The 19,217-nt window shown below is 34.1% G+C and overlaps 3 non-coding genes across 3 annotated transcripts; all 3 read right to left on the minus strand.

Annotated features, from left to right (window-relative positions):
• Positions 1 to 170: 170 nt before the first annotated feature.
• TRNAS-AGA lies at positions 171 to 252 on the minus strand. Its single transcript has one exon. It is a non-coding gene; the product is annotated as a tRNA-Ser (tRNA).
• Positions 253 to 9,830: 9,578 nt separating this feature from the next.
• TRNAI-AAU lies at positions 9,831 to 9,904 on the minus strand. Its single transcript has one exon. It is a non-coding gene; the product is annotated as a tRNA-Ile (tRNA).
• An 82-nt stretch (positions 9,905 to 9,986) lies between these two features.
• TRNAN-GUU lies at positions 9,987 to 10,060 on the minus strand. The gene has a single exon. It is a non-coding gene; the product is annotated as a tRNA-Asn (tRNA).
• Positions 10,061 to 19,217: the final 9,157 nt, after the last annotated feature.

Consider the following 19,217-nt stretch of genomic DNA (forward strand, 5'->3'; position numbering starts at 1 on the left):
GCCAAGTCCTTGGAATCAGTGGCCATTTTTATGGCAGTGAGGCTTTCGTTACCATGTAAAATCTGGTGCAAAAGTAAAATTTTCATATATAACGCCAATAATACAAGAGATACAAATAGAACATCTTGGTTTAATCCCAACATGGTAGTCAATAGACCCTAATAAGACAACGTGAACGGCAGAATTTGAACCTGCACGGTCAAAACCCACATGATTTCTAGTCATGTCCGATAGCCACTCCGGCACGTCCACTATTATACATCCTAAGTTTTCAATTCTTATTACTTTATCGGTTAGTCATTAACTTTTCTCATATAAGCGTTGTAACTTGAAAGTAACACTATATCTGTTAGAACAAGAAGTACGATGTAAGTGAAAGTTGTGGATGTGTTTTAGATTGGCCGCACATGGAGCCAAATGGAAGATTATGAAGCAGCCTACACCTTAATTGCCATATACTGGAAGAGCACGACCACCTTTCAATTCTCAGTGCCTTTTTTTTTGCTCGGCAATAAATTATTTTATTTATTAGACATAATAATACGTTTAACCTTGAATTGTCAGACTCGTTAAAAACCTCCCTAACTTAAATGAACCTAAATAGAGGAAAAGAGTGCTCCACAAAAACAGGAGGGAAACAAGGCAAAAATTCACCACTGCAATGGAACTAACTGAAAAGATAGCAGACTTCCCAATCCCAACACCAGTAAACAGAAAGCATAACCCCTACAAAGAAGATACACGCCTCCATATGAATTGATACCACCAAGCTTTGTAGAATCTCTTACTTTTGAACTTGCCTTTGCAATATAATCTGTTATACAAACCAATCTTGAATTTGTGGTGTCAACGACCTTGACCATCACGAACGTGATGGCTTCACTCCATGACTCCTTGATACCTTGGTTTTACCTCTCTCAACTTCCACACCAATCAACAATCATAAACAAAAGAACCTTCAATTCATAATTTGATCTGAAATTTCAGAATCAATACAAAACACGCAGTCATTGGGCAGAAAGTACACTTTGATCCACATCCACAGTGGATTATGAAGCACCCGAAGTTTAAGATGGGTCAATAACTTCTCTTGGGAAACCAAACCCCATAAGCCAAGACACTCCCTTTAAACCTGACTTGAAACCCTTGGTCAGTGCTTGTACAACAAACGAGCAACCAATGGGAGGCTTTAACGCTTCCAGAAATGGGAGTCCACATAACTCAAACCCAAAAATCAGCTTCTGGAATCAACTTTCACTCTGGCTTCAAACAAAGCAAGGCACAACGGACCCAGGTTCGAGCTGGCTTAATTTTTGTTGAATTTCTTTTCTATATCATGTGCTTGAGAATCGACATTTCCAAGTCTTCAATACCCCTATTAACATTTCCAATTTGCATTGATTTCAATACCCTTTATAATCATAGTACACCTAATAAAATGAATTCCTCCAATCCTATTTGACTTCCTCTTCAACCTCTCCTCTCGCTTTGACATCGCACCCCAATGGAGACCACCCATAAAAATCTCTGCCTTGCCTGAACCATTTTAACGCTACAAAGCCATACCACAATAGCCTATGCTTGGTTATATCACAAGGATCATGAACTTTTCCAAAGGGACAAGAACAAAACGCTCGAAAACAATTCCCATTGCCACTAATACACAATTTCAAAAGTCATCAACCATAATTTGAAAACTTACTCATAACCATATCGTAACTAACCCATGCCTTCTAGAAGCTTTAGAGACCCTAAACTCAAATTCAACAACCTTCCAAAGCATCTTAGTATCTCTTCCAGCACTAGCTCCTTCTGAGGTTCCTTAAAAAGACACTTTATCTCCTTCTAAGGTCTATTACAAGATATGACGTTCCTGACTAACGCCCACCTTGTTAGTGTGTAGAATGGTGTTGGTTTCAACTGTATAGTTATGAGTTGGTTAGAGGTTGTTATGAGTTAGTTGAGGGTAGAGTTTGTTAGTTAGCTGTTGTTATAAATAGCTAGTTTGGTTTCACTCTTGTACACATGATTTTCTCATAATAAGATGCAAAGTATTCTGTTATTTTCTCTTTTGTTTCTTCTATACTTAGCAGTAGGTTTATTATCTTAACATGGTATCAGTCGCCAATTCCTGGTGTTGTTGTGGATTCTCTTCTTGTTGACGATTTATGAAGCTAAGGTGCTTGTTCTTTGGTTTCTTTGCACTGTTTTTTTCTGCTTCTTAAATCTGGTTTCCAGATTTCTTTGTTTGATTTCTTGAATTCAGATATGTGATTCTTTTTCTAGTATTGATTGACATGGTTGATCTTATGGCTGATCCAACTCGTGATGAGAATATTTCTCAGATTAATTCCCCTATGAGTTGCACTGTTGCTCGTATGAACTCCATTCAATATATACCTAAGCATGATACAGTTAAGCTTACTGAGAGTACATATTTGTTGTGGAAACATCAAGTGTCTTTAATCATTGATGGTTATGACTTGCTAAAGTTTATTTCCACTAATGTAATTGTTCCAAATGAGTTTGTTACTAACGATGTTGGGCAGCTCGAGGAGAATCCATAGTTTTTTTTTTGTTTAGGCAGCAAGATAAACTACTTGCTTCCTGGTTGCTAACCACTGTAAGTATGAAGATTCTGCCTTATCTTATTGGTCTTACGTCTGCAGTTGCTAATTGGAATGTTGTGACTTGTTTGTTTGGTGCGCGATCTAGTGCAAAAATTTATTCACTTTGCCATACTTTGCATTCTCAAAAGAAATCTGGTTTGTCTGTTCATGAATTTTTAGCAAAGGTTAAAGTTGTTTGTGATATGTTAAATGCTTCTGGCAGTATTGTTACTGAACGAGAGCATGTTAATGTTACTTTAGCTAGTTTAACTATAGAGTTTGAGTTTGTTATTGCTATAGCTTCTAGAAAGGAATTGTCGTTGGATACTCTCATTGAAATGTTACTTGATTGTGAGGCTCGACAGAAGGTGTTTTTGGGTGAAGGGATTTCGACTAATGTTGTTCAGTTGTAGTTTAATGATGAGTCAGATATCAAAGGCTCTTCCGATGACCATTCTTCTCAGGTGCGTGGTTAGTAGGCAAGTGGTTATCGAGGTCGAGGTCGTGGGTAGAAATATAACTCCAATAGGTCACAATGTCAGTTGTGTGGTAAGTTTGGTCATGTTGTTCAGAAATGTTATCATCGATTTGATCGTAATTACACGGGTGTTGCTGATTTCGGTGCTTCAGCTGGAAATTACTCCAAACGGTCGAGTAGTTCAGTGGTAGATCAACGTCAGTCTTCTACACAGGTGTATAATCACACTGTGAATACGGTTTCCCATCCTGGTTTTGTTCATGCTCCTCTTTTTTACTTGTATCCAACTAATTTGATGGTTCTTAATGTTTCGTTCTGTTCCCCGGTAGTCCTTGGTTATTATCTGTCCTCGGGAGTTTCAATTGGTTCTTTTAATGATGCTTCGAGTCCATCTGTGGTTGGTCAGAATCCCTTTTTAGCACCCTCAACACATGTGACCTTTGTTTCCATGCTTCCGTCTTCTGGTGCTCAGTCTTTCTTGAAGCCTTTAAGTGATCCCGTTTGGTATCCTGACACTGGTACTACTCATCATGTGACTAATGATTCATCAGTTTTTCACTCAGGTATGGTGTATACAGGTGATAATGTTTTGCACATGGGAAATAGTGATGGTGTTAAAATTGCTCATGTAGGGAAAAGTACTTTACATTCTAGTATGAAGCCTTTTTTTTGCGTAACATGTTACATGGTCCTAACATCCAGAAAAAGTTGATCTCTATTTCTCAGTTCACTCGAGATAATGGTGTTTTTCTTGAGTTTCACCCGTATGAATGTGTTGTGAAGGATGCTCAGACTCGACAGGTTCTTCTTCGCGGGAGGCTCACGGATAAAGGTCTCTATCAGTTGCTTCCTTGTGCTGAGGCGAGTTTGGCTGCTCAATTAAACATTGTTTCTGTGACTCTAAATCCTTTGGATTTGTGGCATTGATGTCTTGTTTATGCTTCTGTTGATGTAGTAAAATATGTTATGAAATGTATTAATATATCATTTCATAAAAATCGATTGTCACATGTATGTGTTGCTTGTATGCAAGGGAAGGCTCACAAGCTTCCTTTTTGTTCTTCTTTAACGAAATATAATGATCATTTTCAGTTAGTTTTTTTGGATGTTTGGGGTCCTGCTCCATTTACTTCTTCAGATGGATTTTCTTATTATGTTTCTTTTGTTGATGTCTCGAGTAGATACACCTGGCTCTACTTACTTAAATGAAAATATGAGGTGTTATCGTGTTTTCTTAATTTTTAGAAGTTGATAAAAGTGTTGTTTGGCTGTAAAATTAAGATTCTACAAACAGATGGTGGTGGTGAATATCAGTTACTCAAGGGTTGGTTTCAACAAAATGGTGTAGAGCATCGAATTTCTTGTCCAGGCACCTCCGAGCAGAATGGTTGAGCTGAGCGAAAACACATGCATATCGTTGAAATGGGATTAGCTATACTAGCTCAAGTGTTGTTATCTCTGAAGTTTTGGAGTTATGCTTTCGTGTTAGCTGTTTATCTTATTAATAGATTACCCATATAGGATTTGGATGGCAAATCTCCCTTTGAAATATTGTATCACAGGATTCCCGAATATTCTTTTTTGCGTGTTTTTGGTTGTGCATGTTTTCCATGCATGAGATTTTCTAATCGTCACAAACTAGAGTTTAGGTCGAGACAATGTGTTTTTCTGGGGTATAGTCCGTCTCATAAGGGCTATCGATGTTTAGATGATGATAGCAAGGTGATCATCTCTCGACATATGGTGTTTGATGAACATGTTTTTCCTTTTCAAGTTTGCAAAATGACAAGTGGTGATCTGTGTCATACGGAGGTCACTGAAGGGCTACTTCCTATTGTTACTCCATTTATGTCTGGGCCGAGTGTCGTGTATGAGGATAAAACTTTGTATACTGCTACATCTCCAACTACTAATGGTTTTAGTGGTTCAATTCGCAATGAGTAAGTAGCTATTGAGTCTACTGTTGCTCCTGTACGTCATGTATCACCTGGTGTTGGTCCTTCTGTTGCAGAGATATTTTCAGATCCTAAGGATACTGATCATGTACAGGCTCCTGATCTTGCAGTAGGTTCTTTGGTTGATATTGTGCCATCTGTTTGTGGCAATATACATGTTGATCGATCTATTCTTAATCAGACTACTACTAGTCAAAACATTCATCCCATGGTTACATGGGGTAAAAATGGGATACGAAAACCAAAGGTCTTGAAAGTTTTGTTTAATGATAAAGAGCCTACAACTATTAAAAAGGCTGTACTTCATCCTCATTGGAAGGCTGCAACACAGGCGGAGTTTGATGCCTTGGTTCGCAATGAAACATGGACGTTGGTTCCTCTTCCTAAGGATAGGCAAGCCGTGAGTTGCAAATGGATTTTTAAGATCAAACAGAATGCATATGGATCCATTGCTCGTTACAAGGCTCGTCTCGTGGCTAAGGGATTTCTTCAGCAACCTGGGGTTAATTTTCATGAGGTGTATAGTCCTGTGGTAAAGTCGGTCACTGTTCGAGTTATAATTTCTCTTGCGTTAGAAAAAGGTTGGTCTCTGAGGCAGGTGGATATTAATAATGCCTTCTTAAATGGACGTTTATATGAAGAAGTATATATGCTTCAGCATTTGGGATATGAACAAGGTGATGGTAATCTGGTGTGCAAGTTTAATAAAGCAATTTACGGTCTGAAGCAGGTACCACGTGCATGGTTTGAGAGTCTAAAGGGATATTTAATCTCTGTGGTATTTGTTTTGTCACGATCAGATGCCTCTCTCTTTGTTCGCAAAATCGATATTGGTGTAATTTACCTCTTGGATTATGTGGATGATATTATTCTCATAGGGAGTTACTCTAATGAAATCCAAGATGCTATAAATAAGATTCATGCACAGTTTGCTTTAAAGGATCTTGGCTTTCTTCGATTTTTCTTGGGCATTGAAGTCTGCTATGACTCTAGTGGTTTTGTGTTAAGTTAACAAAAATATATTATTAATCTTTTACAAAAGAGTGGTTTTGCAAAAGCTAAGGATCTTCCTACTCCCATGATAACACACTGTAAGCTTTCTGCTACTGGTGGATCACCCATTGATGAGGTGGCACAATATAGAAGTATTGTTGGTTCCCTCTAATATATGGTTATTACCCGGCCAGATATTGCCTACGCGGTTAATCGCGTCTGTCAATTTATGCAAGCTCCTAGAAATATGCATTTTCAGGCAGTTAAGGGGATTATGAGGTATTTGCAGGGCACCTCGGATTATGATTTGCGGTTCTCGTCTTCTTCTCGACTGTCCTTGGTTGGCTTTGCTGATGCGAATTGGGGTGCTGATATTGATGACATACGATCCACGTCAGGGTATTGTATTTACTTTGGTGGCAATCTTGTTTCTTAGAGTTCCCGTAAATAGCAGGTGGTTGCTCGTTCTACTGCTGAAGCAGAATATTGCAGTGTTGCTTCGGCTACCTCAGAAGTCATATGGCTTGCATCTTTACTCAAAGAGTTGCAGTGATCGTTTCATGGAAAACCTACTCTATGGTGTGACAATACGAGTACTATTGTTGTGTGTTCCAATCCAGTTCTTCATTCAATGTTCAAACATGTTGAATTGGACTTGTTTTTTGTTCGAGAAATGGTTGCGGCTGGTCAGTTGCAGGTTCATGTGGTTCCAGCGTATGAGCAAGTTGTTGATGTTCTTACTAAGTCGTTGTCTGCTCTGATGTTTATTCATCATCGACAGAAACTGTTGGTTTCTCGCATTTGTGAGGAAGGGTCAGCAACTTTGTTGACTAGTTTTTCCAGACAGATACAGCTGAGGAACGACATGAGAATAATGATGAAGCTGAAGACGTGAATTGCATGGAGAATATTAGGTGATGAAGCTGAAGAGTGAAAGGTTTGATTGCATGGGGAATGTTAGCGTCTTATAAATGTGAATGGCGTGGAGAATGTTAGTGTGTAGGATGGTGTTGGTTTCAGCTGTATAGTTATGAGTTGGTTAGAGGTTGTTATGAGTTAGTTGAGGGTAGAGTTTGTTAGTAAGTTGTTATAAATAACTAGTTTGCTTTTACTCTTGTACACATGATTTTCTCATAATAAGATGCAAAGTGTTCTGTTATTTTCTCTCTTGTTTCTTCTATACTTAGCAGTAGGGTTACTATCTTAACACACCTATCACGATTCTGCTTCTAAAAAACTCGAGAGCCGTCTTCCGAGACCTCTAATAAAGTAATATCTCGGACCACATCTTCTTCTCTACCTAGAAACTGAATCCCCAAATTTTTACCTAGCTCCAAAGTTTTTTTGGCTTCTCTAGTCAGGATCATCCATCTAGCTTAAATTATTGAATCCGAAAGAGACATTCCTTCCAGATCAAATGGTTCCTGCTTTCACTTCTTTTTCTCTTTAAGATCACGAAACCTCTTTTTTCCCAATTTTGATAGGGTTCTATCTTGAATGTCAGCCAAAGATCTATATTTCTTTTGTTTTTCCAGTAAACTCTTTGAAGTTTGAACATTTTGGCTTCTCTATCAAAACTCCATTGTCCGTCCTTGCATCCTCGACTCCTAGGTATGGATTAGTGATCTGCTTGTCCACGCTTTCAGCCCAAGATTCAGTCCCGTTGGACCTCACCTCAGTTAGTTCATCCAAGATATCTAAATCCGAATCATCTTCCTGTACCAGCCCTTGATGTAAGTCTTTTTTATTAAATCCCATAAATTGCACATCATCTAGAGCTCTAACATTTACTTTGGCTTCTATTCCCTTATCCTGTCCATGATCTATCTCTCAAAGCCCTTCTCGATAGTTGTTTTTTTTCATAAGTTGGTTTTCCAGATCACCATTAATGATGCCTCCCAATTTCTTTATGGCGCCGACACTAGCCTCTTCATCTACCCGTACCATTGTGTTTTCTTCTCTGTACATCGACTTCTCCAAGACAGAAGGGAAAACTTTTTTCTTGGCTTTGTTCGGTGAAGCCTCCTTGAGGCAGCTGCACAAATTTTCCATTTGCCCCATGAATTTATCATGCTTACTGAGCTTATTCCCTGCAATATCATCATGATAATGTCCAATGCTAAAAGCATTAAATGCTTCTTCTTCCTTGGAACGACTGCAACGAGATAAATTTTTTGATGAAAAACCCTTTTTCGGTTCTGACATAAAGTCCGCTTGATCTATAATTTTTTATGTAATCTGTTTTTATCCACTTTGAATTTACTCCCTTAATCTGAACATCAAAAACCATTACGATGCGTTGTTACCGCAATTTAATACTATGATCATAATGGCAGTGTGATTGAGGTTTTCTGAATAAAAAAGAAGTGTTTGATTTGTTCTCATTTACCATGCAATTGGTGGAAATTCAATACAATAAAGAGCTCGTTAAAATGTGCCTAAACTCTTATGATAATTGTTGATGTGCCCTGATGTGATGGGATGACTATTGGCGGTTCACTCTTCTAATTTGGATGGAGATTTGTAGTCGGTGGTGAATCGATCGTTGATTGGTGTCAAAGTACTTTGTCTCCATGAAGAGGTAGAGTAGAGAAAAACTAAGTTAAAATGGTTTCATTGAGGTCACATTCCATCTCTTAGTTGCTTGAGAGGTTTTATAGGGATGTGTTAGTGTGTGGCAGTCGTAGGGTTTAATGACTACTCGTAGGATGACATGTTAGGTAGATACGATTAGGTGGCATGGATTTAATTCTGATAGGTCACGTGGGCATGTTAGAGGTCATATTAGCTAGTTGTGGCTTCCTAAAGTATGTTAGGAATTCGAGATTATTCTTTTAAAGATATTCTTTCTATATATCTAGCACTCAAGTACTAATAAATAATTTTTTCAGCATATCAAACAAAAACTTAATGCAATGGATCATACAATAAGCAGTGATCATCATCATAGAAGAAAAGAAAAGAAAACCCTAGGACCATTTTTTCTAAAGCAAAAAACAAAAGGCTCATGCTTCTCTTACCCTTACTAGTAACCCACCTTTCATCTTAATTCCCAAGAGTTAAAGACAACCCATATACCCTTTATTCTCCCCATTGCAAACGCATGATTGGTGAAAAACCAACCCTTCCCGATAACAAAAATATAATTCTATTGTCATACTGGTCAAGTTCGTAATTTGGTAACATCGTTCAAGGAAATTGAAAATCCACAACTGAGCTTATTATTCAATGATTAATATAGTAAAAGAAATTTCTCATAAATATTTATGTAATTTAGAAATTTAGATTTATCATAACTTAATATAGTAAACAAGTTGATGGAGCTGATTTTAACCACTGAACCCAACTCGGACATTTAGCCACACGATGAACCAACGAAGTCTTTCTAGAAAATTTACTACCATGTATCATACCGAACAAGATGATGTTCTCACTCCTTGAAAAATCCTTCGACACTTACACAAACCCCACAAGATTATTGTAAACAACACACCCAAAGGTAAATGATACAGAGAGGATTTTGATGAAACACAATTGGTAAATACTCCATCGTGAAGTAGCCATGTTGTTCATTAATCATTTTTAGGTCGTATCGAGACAATCACGAACAACATGATCAATTGATTTCATGACATGTCCACAAACAATACAAGAAGGACCGTCAGTTATATTCTTCACACAAAGTTGAGCCTATCTGACGCTACTCTGCATGTTTTTTCTGCTGCATCCGTGCTGAAAATAAAATGGAGGCCGAGTAATGGGAGTTTGGAAAATGTGTAAAAAGAGTAACAGAAATGGCCCATGCAGGTTTCGAACCTGCGACCTTCGCGTTATTAGCACGACGCTCTAACCAACTGAGCTAATAGGCCTTGTGAAAGGAAAGGACGAATTTTTCTATATAATAATATTATTGAAATGAGAATGTGTATTACAAGTTGCAAAATAAGTGAACACTAGAAGGAGGGCTTGAACCTCCGACCTTGTGGTTAACAGCCACACGCTCTAACCAACTGAGCTATTCCAGCTAATTTGATTTTATTTCCACACAAGGTATTACTAATCTTTAAATTAAATCTTTTGGTTCAACAAGCTTGGATAAGGACCGTAGAGGATATCTTTTTAATTATACATCTTAAGCTACACCTCATAACGATATTGGAAGTATTTTTATATTAAATTTTAATGCATTACGATACTATTATTTTTTAAAAATAATAATTTCATTATAAAAATAAATGAATGGAGGAGGACTTACTAGTTTTGCTTTTCGCATCCTAAACTTATACCACAATATTGTAAGTATTAAATTATTAAAATACTATTTTACCTAAACTTATAATACAATATTGTATGCATACTAACAATTTTAGTCCCAAGGAATAAAGTACTTTTGTCATTGAATTTGATATCTTGATGCATGAAAAGGAGGGATAAAATAATTTGTTTAAAATAATTCAATACAATTGTTTTTCAAGATTGTAATATCAACTCACTTATGATACATTTTAAGATGTGATTAAGATATTTCTGGTTCAAGATATATTATTTTGAATCAACTGATTATCTATTAAATTTTCAAAGGGTCTTGTAATATTTCAATCGAACATTAATAATTCAAGTTATGCTCATTTCAACGAAGACTATAAAAATAAAAAAATTCATGCGAGTGCAATATGGAAATTTTTATTTCTCATAATTTTTTAATATTTTTTAGATTCTAATTAAATTAATTCTATTATTCTTAATTAAGAGATTTAAATAAGTTAGAACATCTATTCTTCTTCCATCTCTTTTTTTTCCATTCATTTTGAATTCTTTATTTAGTATAATCATTGAATTTATGTGTAACACTCCAAATTTTAGACTAATAGTTTCGAGTTTACCCGAGAGGTATGTGAGCCTCGAGGATTTTGTGATTTTAGTCGTTGGGCCAAGTTTAGCCTAATTGGGTTAGAATTGGGCCTACTTAGCCATAAAAATGGGATTTTGGATATAAGGCAAAATGGGAAGGACCAAAAGTTTGATTCTCCCATTTGAAAAAAAAAAGATGAGGATTTTATATCCTCCATCTTCTTCTCTTTATTTTCATTCTTCTTCATCTTTCCTTCTCTCCCATTTTCCTCACCAAGTACCTAGCTCAAAGGTAAGTTCTTGAGGACCTATTTCACTTCTTTAAGCTTCAATTTCATCCTCAATCCCTCCATCGAACTTCTTTTAATGATTCAAAGTCTTGGGTTCTTTGTTTGCAAGAAAAAGTGAGGGTTTGCCACCCAAATATTGGAGAAGAGTGATAGTCAGCTGAAGGAGCTTCATTTCGGGATTCTTTAACAAAGATAATGTATTTCTAATCCTTTGTTGTGTTATGAACTTCCTAAACATCATGCTTTGTTGGAGATTTGTGTATTTGAGCATATTTAAAGGTTTTTGCTTGATTCATTCTAGATGATGTTTTTGGTGTAAAGATAATGTTTTTATAGTACTAAAAGACCCTAAAATAACTCTCCTAAACTTTAGAACATGTTTTGAGGACTAAACTAAGACATTTGAGTATTTTTCGAGCATAAATAACACATTTCTAGATCTGAGTATCGATACTTAATAAATTGGGACAAAATTTGGGATTTTCAACTGGGATTATTGATATTGATAGGGAGAGTATCGATACTGCCCCAAGAGTATCGATACTTCGGACAACAATATCGATACTAGACCATATTTTCAGCAACATAAGTTATTTTTTACTGGTACTCATGGGGTATTGATACTTGACCCTAGGGTATTCATACTTGACCCTACTCACTTTGGATGGTTAGATTTGATCTCATTAAGACCTGTAAGAGTCGTGAATGGTTCATAATGGTATAACTTAGTCCGTAAAGGACTTAAATGGAAAAAGGTGTCTAGAAACACTCTTAGGCGTGGGTTACAACCAAAGTAACCATATTAGACAAAATACTTTCAAGTATCTTCAATCGGACATGTAACAAGTAATCGCGAATGACATATCATTTTGGAAGACATGGTAGCAAGTAAGACGATGAATGACCTAATGAGCAGGATAGATGAAATAGAGTATCTCGTGAACACCTATAATCAAAGGTGAGCTAATTACCCTACGGGTTCAAGGGTGAACCGATGGGAAGTATAAAGAGAGTCGACATCAATTAGCTAACCAAGTCGGGTGCTAGGCTAGTAATAATATACGCAGTATGTAGAGATGAATACTAACTGCCTTAAGGGCATGAAACACCAAAAGACTAATGAGCCCTTCATAACGTTCTAGACGAGAGAACGAGTGAAATTAGGTCAAGTGAGGGGGATGACCTCACTTAACCTTGATATGTTCGATAGTGAGTAACCGAGCTACTTCGATTGCCTTGTGTGGCTTTGGGTGATGTGTATGCTGAGACGTTATCCCTAGAGGGGAGCTTCATAATAATAATAAGATAACAATATTAATTGTGTGATAACCACAAGAGCCTTATGAGGTAAGATTCCATAAGATTTTTGCCTTTATTGATACTCGAAAAACGATGAGAATACCCGAGTTACTTTAGTAGTAGGACAATTGTCTTGTGTGCATAGAATATCAGGATATATCCAAATCAGTGCAAGAGCACTTCATATGCTAGTCAAAAGTTGTGCTGATGCTATGTGACCCAGACACATTTCGAGTACTCCAGAGAAGTAGACTATCCTAGCAAGGACAGGCGCTATGTGACCCGGACCTAGCCTAAGATTCTTGCAAGGTAACGATGCTATGTGACCCGGACCACCCTTAGGTTACTTGTGAGATGTTGATTATATGTGACCTAGATCTTACCTAAGGTACCTCTATTAAGAAAATAGGGGTGTGAGTTCTATGATGTTAAAATGACCCTGAACTACACCATGATGCTTACTTGTTGTGTGATTGTTCCTAGCGCCTTTGTGATACCAGATACTATCATTGTGTGTCACATAATTATGCATTGTAGAAATATATTGAGACTAGAAACCTAGTATACGTTACTCATGGCGAGGCCCTTAGAAGAGGCTAAGGGAAGTGTGAGACTTACACTAAAGAGATATAACTATTGAACCTTAAATGGGTAGCACTTGATTAGGACCATGTATGTACCTACTGCTTATTACCATGTCTTCTAGCATGCTTATGTTTATGAGATTCATATGTTGCTTTAGATTAGCAATTATATTAATGGGCTTGTAAGTTCAACGTTCGAATATTTTCGTTTGCAGGTTAGTATATTGAGTCATTTGAGGAGCAACGTCGCAGTAGGATTTCCAGCATTCCTCATGAGTATTGGTTGGTCACTTGTAGTGGGCATGTGTATTCATAGGACCCATTTCTTATGCATTATCATTTGTAAAGTTAGAGTTGTACTAAATGTTTTAAACTGTATCATGGAACTTTGAATTATAAAAAAGATTTTATTACTATTATTGATGTTTTTTTTCATAAATATATGGTGTTTTGAAAGAAAAAAAAGGTTAACCACTTCGGTGGTTCCGTGTAATATCCTAATCCACCGAATTTCGAGTTGGATCAGTTAGAGTGTTAGATTATATTTTTTTTGACTATTCTTATTTGTTTATCTCAATTTTCCATATCAAATAAAACTACAAATTTAATTCAGAAAAGAAAAGAAAAAAAAACTTCATTCAGCAATCATCCTTTGGTTTGGTCGCATATCGACTTTAATTTACAACATTGATTTTTCTTTGTTTTTCATTCGATTCAGATTCTTCATTAAATTAAAGCTTAAATCGATCAACTTTTATATTTAAAAAAAAAATCGTTACTATAATTATTTCAAAAACATAATTTTCAACTTTTCTTCAACTTTTTAAAATCGTATCAAGCAGATAAATATTTGAATCAATTGAAATATGTCTCGAAACACTTCTTATATCCTATATATTTTTTTATTTTTTATTTTTTTATTAATCTGAGTAAATACAATGTATTATTTGTTTAAAGATAACTCTCAACCATTTGATATTAAACGCTTATACCCATAACATTCCTGATGCTCGAACTAGGATTCATGGAAATCACTTGGTTGGTGTATCCTATATATTTTAGGTACGAAAAAAAGGAGACCTTATAAACCCTGTGTGTGGGGGTGATCTAGAAACTTAAGACTAAAATTACGCATAACATATAATTTTTTATTTGATGTTTTTACCAATTTAAATATTTTGAGAAATTACATCAAAAAAAATATTTTGAGAAATTAACTAGTTATACCAATTAAGACCTTTTATTTTGATGGGATCGATTAAATTTAGTAATTGGCATAGACTATTTTATATATTTTTTCCTAAACATACAAAAAAATTGAAATCTTAATAATTTAAGTAAATTGACGTAAAAATAAAATATGTCGGAAAATTTGTAACTTTTAATAGTCGAGTGGCTCAACAAACCAACACTATATAATTGGACATAATGAATAGCATTTTGTAACATTTAATAATCGACGGACTCAACAAAACAACAATATATAATTGGAAGACCATATTGTAACTTTTAAAAGTCGAAAGACTTGATGAAACAATATCCTATACTTGGAGAGACCATTTATATACTTTACCCAAAAATTATTTATACTCGCATCTTTATTTATGTAATAATATTGTACAATGGCTTAAATACACCTTTCCCCCTAAACTATACCCATTTTACCGAGTTACCTCTTAAAGTATTTTTTTGAGACATTTTACCTTCTAAAGTTGAAATCGTTACCTCATTTGCCCTAATCTGCTAACTCCGTTAAAAAAAATATGTGGGTAATTTACATATTTAGTCACTCAACTAGTTGTGTGGTTCAATTTTAGTCAATTAATTATTTTTTTTTTCAAAATCATCCTAAACTTAATCTTTTGTTTCGTTTTGGTCACCCAATTTGATTAGATTTATTTTTTAAATTTACAATATATAAAAATTTATTTATATCACATATTTTTTTACTCAACACATAAATTTAATGTATAATAATATATAATATTATAATGTAAATAATATACAATATATTTAGTTGTTTGTAATTAAAATTTTAATAAAAGAAATATTAATATTAAATTATCTATTTTGTAAATATACATGTTTGGATAAAATTTTATGTAGTTTTCTTTTTGATGATTTGTCGTGCTTCTTATTTTTTCAATGGAAATGCAAAACTGTTTTTCAAACGCAATAGTTCCGATGCTTGTAAACTTGTGATTTCTCTTTCTGTGTAAGATTTGTTTTAAGTCTTGCATAACTCATAAATGATTTGTCGAGGTCGTACCCTATGATGACTCTCCAGCACTGGAACCGGCACAACAAGAGGAATAAATGCCTCCATATTTTCGAACATTTATGAAGTCATTTGATCTAAGGTTTGCTTCCATGGAGTCTCAGCTGACTGAATTTCAACGGGAGATGCTTGAACGTATGAATGCTCTCACACTTGAAGTACGAGCACATTATCCTCCTCCTCCCGATCCTCCTATGGACGGCTAGATCTACCTTGCTTTAGTTTGCTTGAATTGAAACCCGAACTCAAAACTTTGAATTGTGGAACGTTTTGATGTTCATGGATTGTTTTTATTTTGGATGTTTGAATTTGTTGGATGATTGAATGTTTGAACTTAATATATATATTTGGTTTGGTTTGAATTTTCAATTTGAGCTTAATATTGGTTAGTTTTGCATCATTTACATATTAGTAGCATTATGACCAATTTTGCCATTTCACATTGTTTATGAATATTGAATTATGAAACTAATGGCTAACATTTCTCTTGATTGTGATCTTAGAAGCTTAAGCTATATCTATAAGTATCAATTAGCTATGTTTTTCAAAAACCTGGTTTCAAAACGTTTTATAGAGTCGTTTTGATTTAACAAAAAAGGGGAGAAGTTTTATAATAAGGGGGAGTAATTTCAAAATTGATTAAATTGATCTCAAAAATCATTTTAAAAATATTAAAATTACTCAAATGTTTTGTTATATCAAAAGGGGGAGATTATTGAAAACATTTTTATGTTTCGATATAACAAATTAAGATAAAAGAATTTTAAGATTTTACAAATGATTTTCTAAGTATATTTGATATAATTATTCGAATATCAAAATATTACTCTAAGCCTTTAAAAGTTAAATTTCAATCCTTACTAAAGTGTAAAATTGTGTTTTATACTTGAAATATTTTTGAAACAATTTTCACAAAGTATTTCGAACAAAAAACAAGCCAAAAATCAATTTTATGAAGGGATGTACCGATGCACTAATTTGATGCATCGATGCACACCCATTTCGAATGCATTTTATGCACCGATGCACAACCATGCATCGATGCACTCAGGATTTTATTGAAACATCGAATTGATTTTGTTCAGCGATGAACAAGTCTTGCATCGATGCACCCCGACTATTTTTGAAACATCGAAGCAAATTTGTGCACCGATGCACACCCTAGTGTACCGATGCACTAAGTCTTCCAACGGTCGAAATATTTGAATTTTACACATAGTGTACCGATGCACAAAGCCTATGCATCGATGCACCATACGCTCCCAACTGTTTTATTAATTGTTTTCATACACTAACGGTTCTATTAAGTCCACTAATGATCTCCAACGTTCATAAATGATCCAAGGAGTATTTAAACAAGCTTAGAAGCCATTTATCAATATAATTATCAAGAATCAAGAGAGAATCAAAGAGAAAGCATCAAACCTCAAGTTTGAGCATTTTCAAGCCTATTCCATTCAATATTCATTTTTGCTTTCAAGAACACTTATTGTGCTCAATTGTATTATTCTCGAGTGTTATTTCTTTGTTATAGAATTGTGCAAACATCTTTCCTTGTGAGGATTTTCTTGTAAGTTTGTAAAATTTGTATTGTTCTCTTTGGGAGAGAGTGTTCTCAAGAATTTGGGGTATAATTCTTGAGGGATTTGTAAGGTTACTCTTTGTCCTCAAAAGAAAGACAAATTAGTGAATTTGTGGAAAATCCTTAGTGTGGATAGCTAAGGTAGTGGACGTAGACTTTGGTTGAGAAAGTCGAACCACTCTAAATTGTTGTGCAAATATTTTCAATTTTTTTGCAAAAACTTCTACCGAAATTTTTATTGTTAATTTACCCCCTCTTGGCCTATTCCGTCGATCGATTAACTCAACAATGTGTATTCATAAGACCCATTTCTTATGCATTATGATTTGTAAAGTTAGAGTTGTACTAAATGATTTAAACTATATCATGGAGCTTTGAATTATAAAAAAGGTTTTATTACTATTATTGATGTCTTTTCATAAATATATGGTGTTTTGAAAGAAAAAAAAGGCTAACCACTTCGGTGGTTCTGTGTAATATCCTAATCCAACGAGTTTCGGGTCGGATCAGTTAGGGTGTTAGATTATATTTTGACTACTCTTATTTGTTTATCTCAATTTTCCATATCGAATAAAACTACAAATTCAATTCAGAAAAGAAAAGAAAAAAAATCTTCATTCAGCAATCATCCTTTGGTTTGGTCGCATATCTCCTTTAATTTACAACATTGATTTTTCTTTGTTTTTCATTCGATTCAGATTCCTCATTAAATTAAAGCTTAAATCGATCAACTTTTATATTTTAGAAAAATCTTTACTATAGTTATTTCGAAAACACAATTTTGAATTTTCTTCAACTTTTTAAAATCGTATCAAGAAGATAAATATTTGAATCAATTGAAATATATCTTGAAACACTTCTTATATCCTATATATATATATATATATTTTATTAATCTGGGTAAATACAATGTATTATTTGTTTAAAGATAACTCTCAACCATTTGATATTAAATACTTACACGATGCTCGAACTCGAAACCTCAAGAAATAATAAAATTCATTTATCATGGAAATCACTTGGTTGGTGTATCCTATATATTTTAGGTACGAAAAAAAGGAGACCTTATAAACCCTGTGTGTGGGGCTGATCTAGATACTTAAGACTAAAATTACGCATAACATATAATTTTTTATTTGATGTTTTTACCAATTTAAATATTTTGAGAAATTACATCAAAAAGATATTTTGAGAAATTAACTAGTTATATCAATTAAGACCTTTTATTTTGATGGGATCGGTTAAATTTAGTAATTGTTATAGACTATTTTATATATTTTTCCTAAACATACAAAAAATTGAAATCTTAATAATTTAAGTAAATTGACGTAAAAATAAAATATGACGATAAATTTGTAACTTTTAATAATTAATAGACTCAATAAAACAACAATATATAATTGGAAGATCATCATGTAACTTTTAAAAGTCGAAAGACTTGATGAAACAATGCCCTATATTCGGAGAAACCATTTATATACTTTACCCAAAAATTATTTATACTCGCATCTTTGTTTATGTAATAATATTGTACAATGGCTTAAATACACATTTTCCCCTAAACTATACCCATTTTATCGAGTTACCCCTTAAAGTATTTTTCGAGACGTTTTACTTCCTAAAATTGAAATTGTTACCTCATTTGTCCTAATATGCTAACTCCGTTAAAATGTGGGTAATTTACATATTTAGTCACTTAACAATTTGTGTGGTTCAATTTTGGTCAGTTAACTATTTTTGTTTTCAAAATCATCCCTAAACTTAATTTTTTGTTTCATTTTGGTCACCCAATTTGAATAGATTTATTTTTTAAATTTACAATATATAAATTTATTTATATCACATATTTATTTTACTCAACACATAAATTTAATGTATAATAATATATAATATTATAATGTAAATAATATACAACATATTTTACCCAACTTAATTTTATGTGTTCTTACTCATTCTAATGTTTTGGTGAGTTTACTATGTTTTCCTCTAAATCTCTTGACATAGAACGATTAAGATGGCCAGATTTACATCATAATATAACATACTTTTCTTTTAATTATTAGATAGAAGATTTGCGCGGTTTTGGTTTGTTTTTAAACTCAAGCAGAAATTCAGCCTAGGGTATTATACTGCCCTTCTTCAAAAACATAAAGGTTAACTAATGTTCAAGCTTCTATTGGTTTCTTTCAATTGGAAAAATGTCGCTTCTAATTTATTTATCATGAACATGCGGAAAGGCTGAAGCTATAGGAATGTAATATTTTAATTTAATATTTAACGTTTCTTTTATTAAACTTT

The sequence above is a fragment of the Hibiscus syriacus genome, unplaced genomic scaffold, assembly GCF_006381635.1.
Source record: "Hibiscus syriacus cultivar Baekdansim isolate YM2019G1 unplaced genomic scaffold, ASM638163v2 tig00110500_pilon, whole genome shotgun sequence".
NCBI classification, from domain to species: Eukaryota; Viridiplantae; Streptophyta; class Magnoliopsida; order Malvales; family Malvaceae; genus Hibiscus; species Hibiscus syriacus.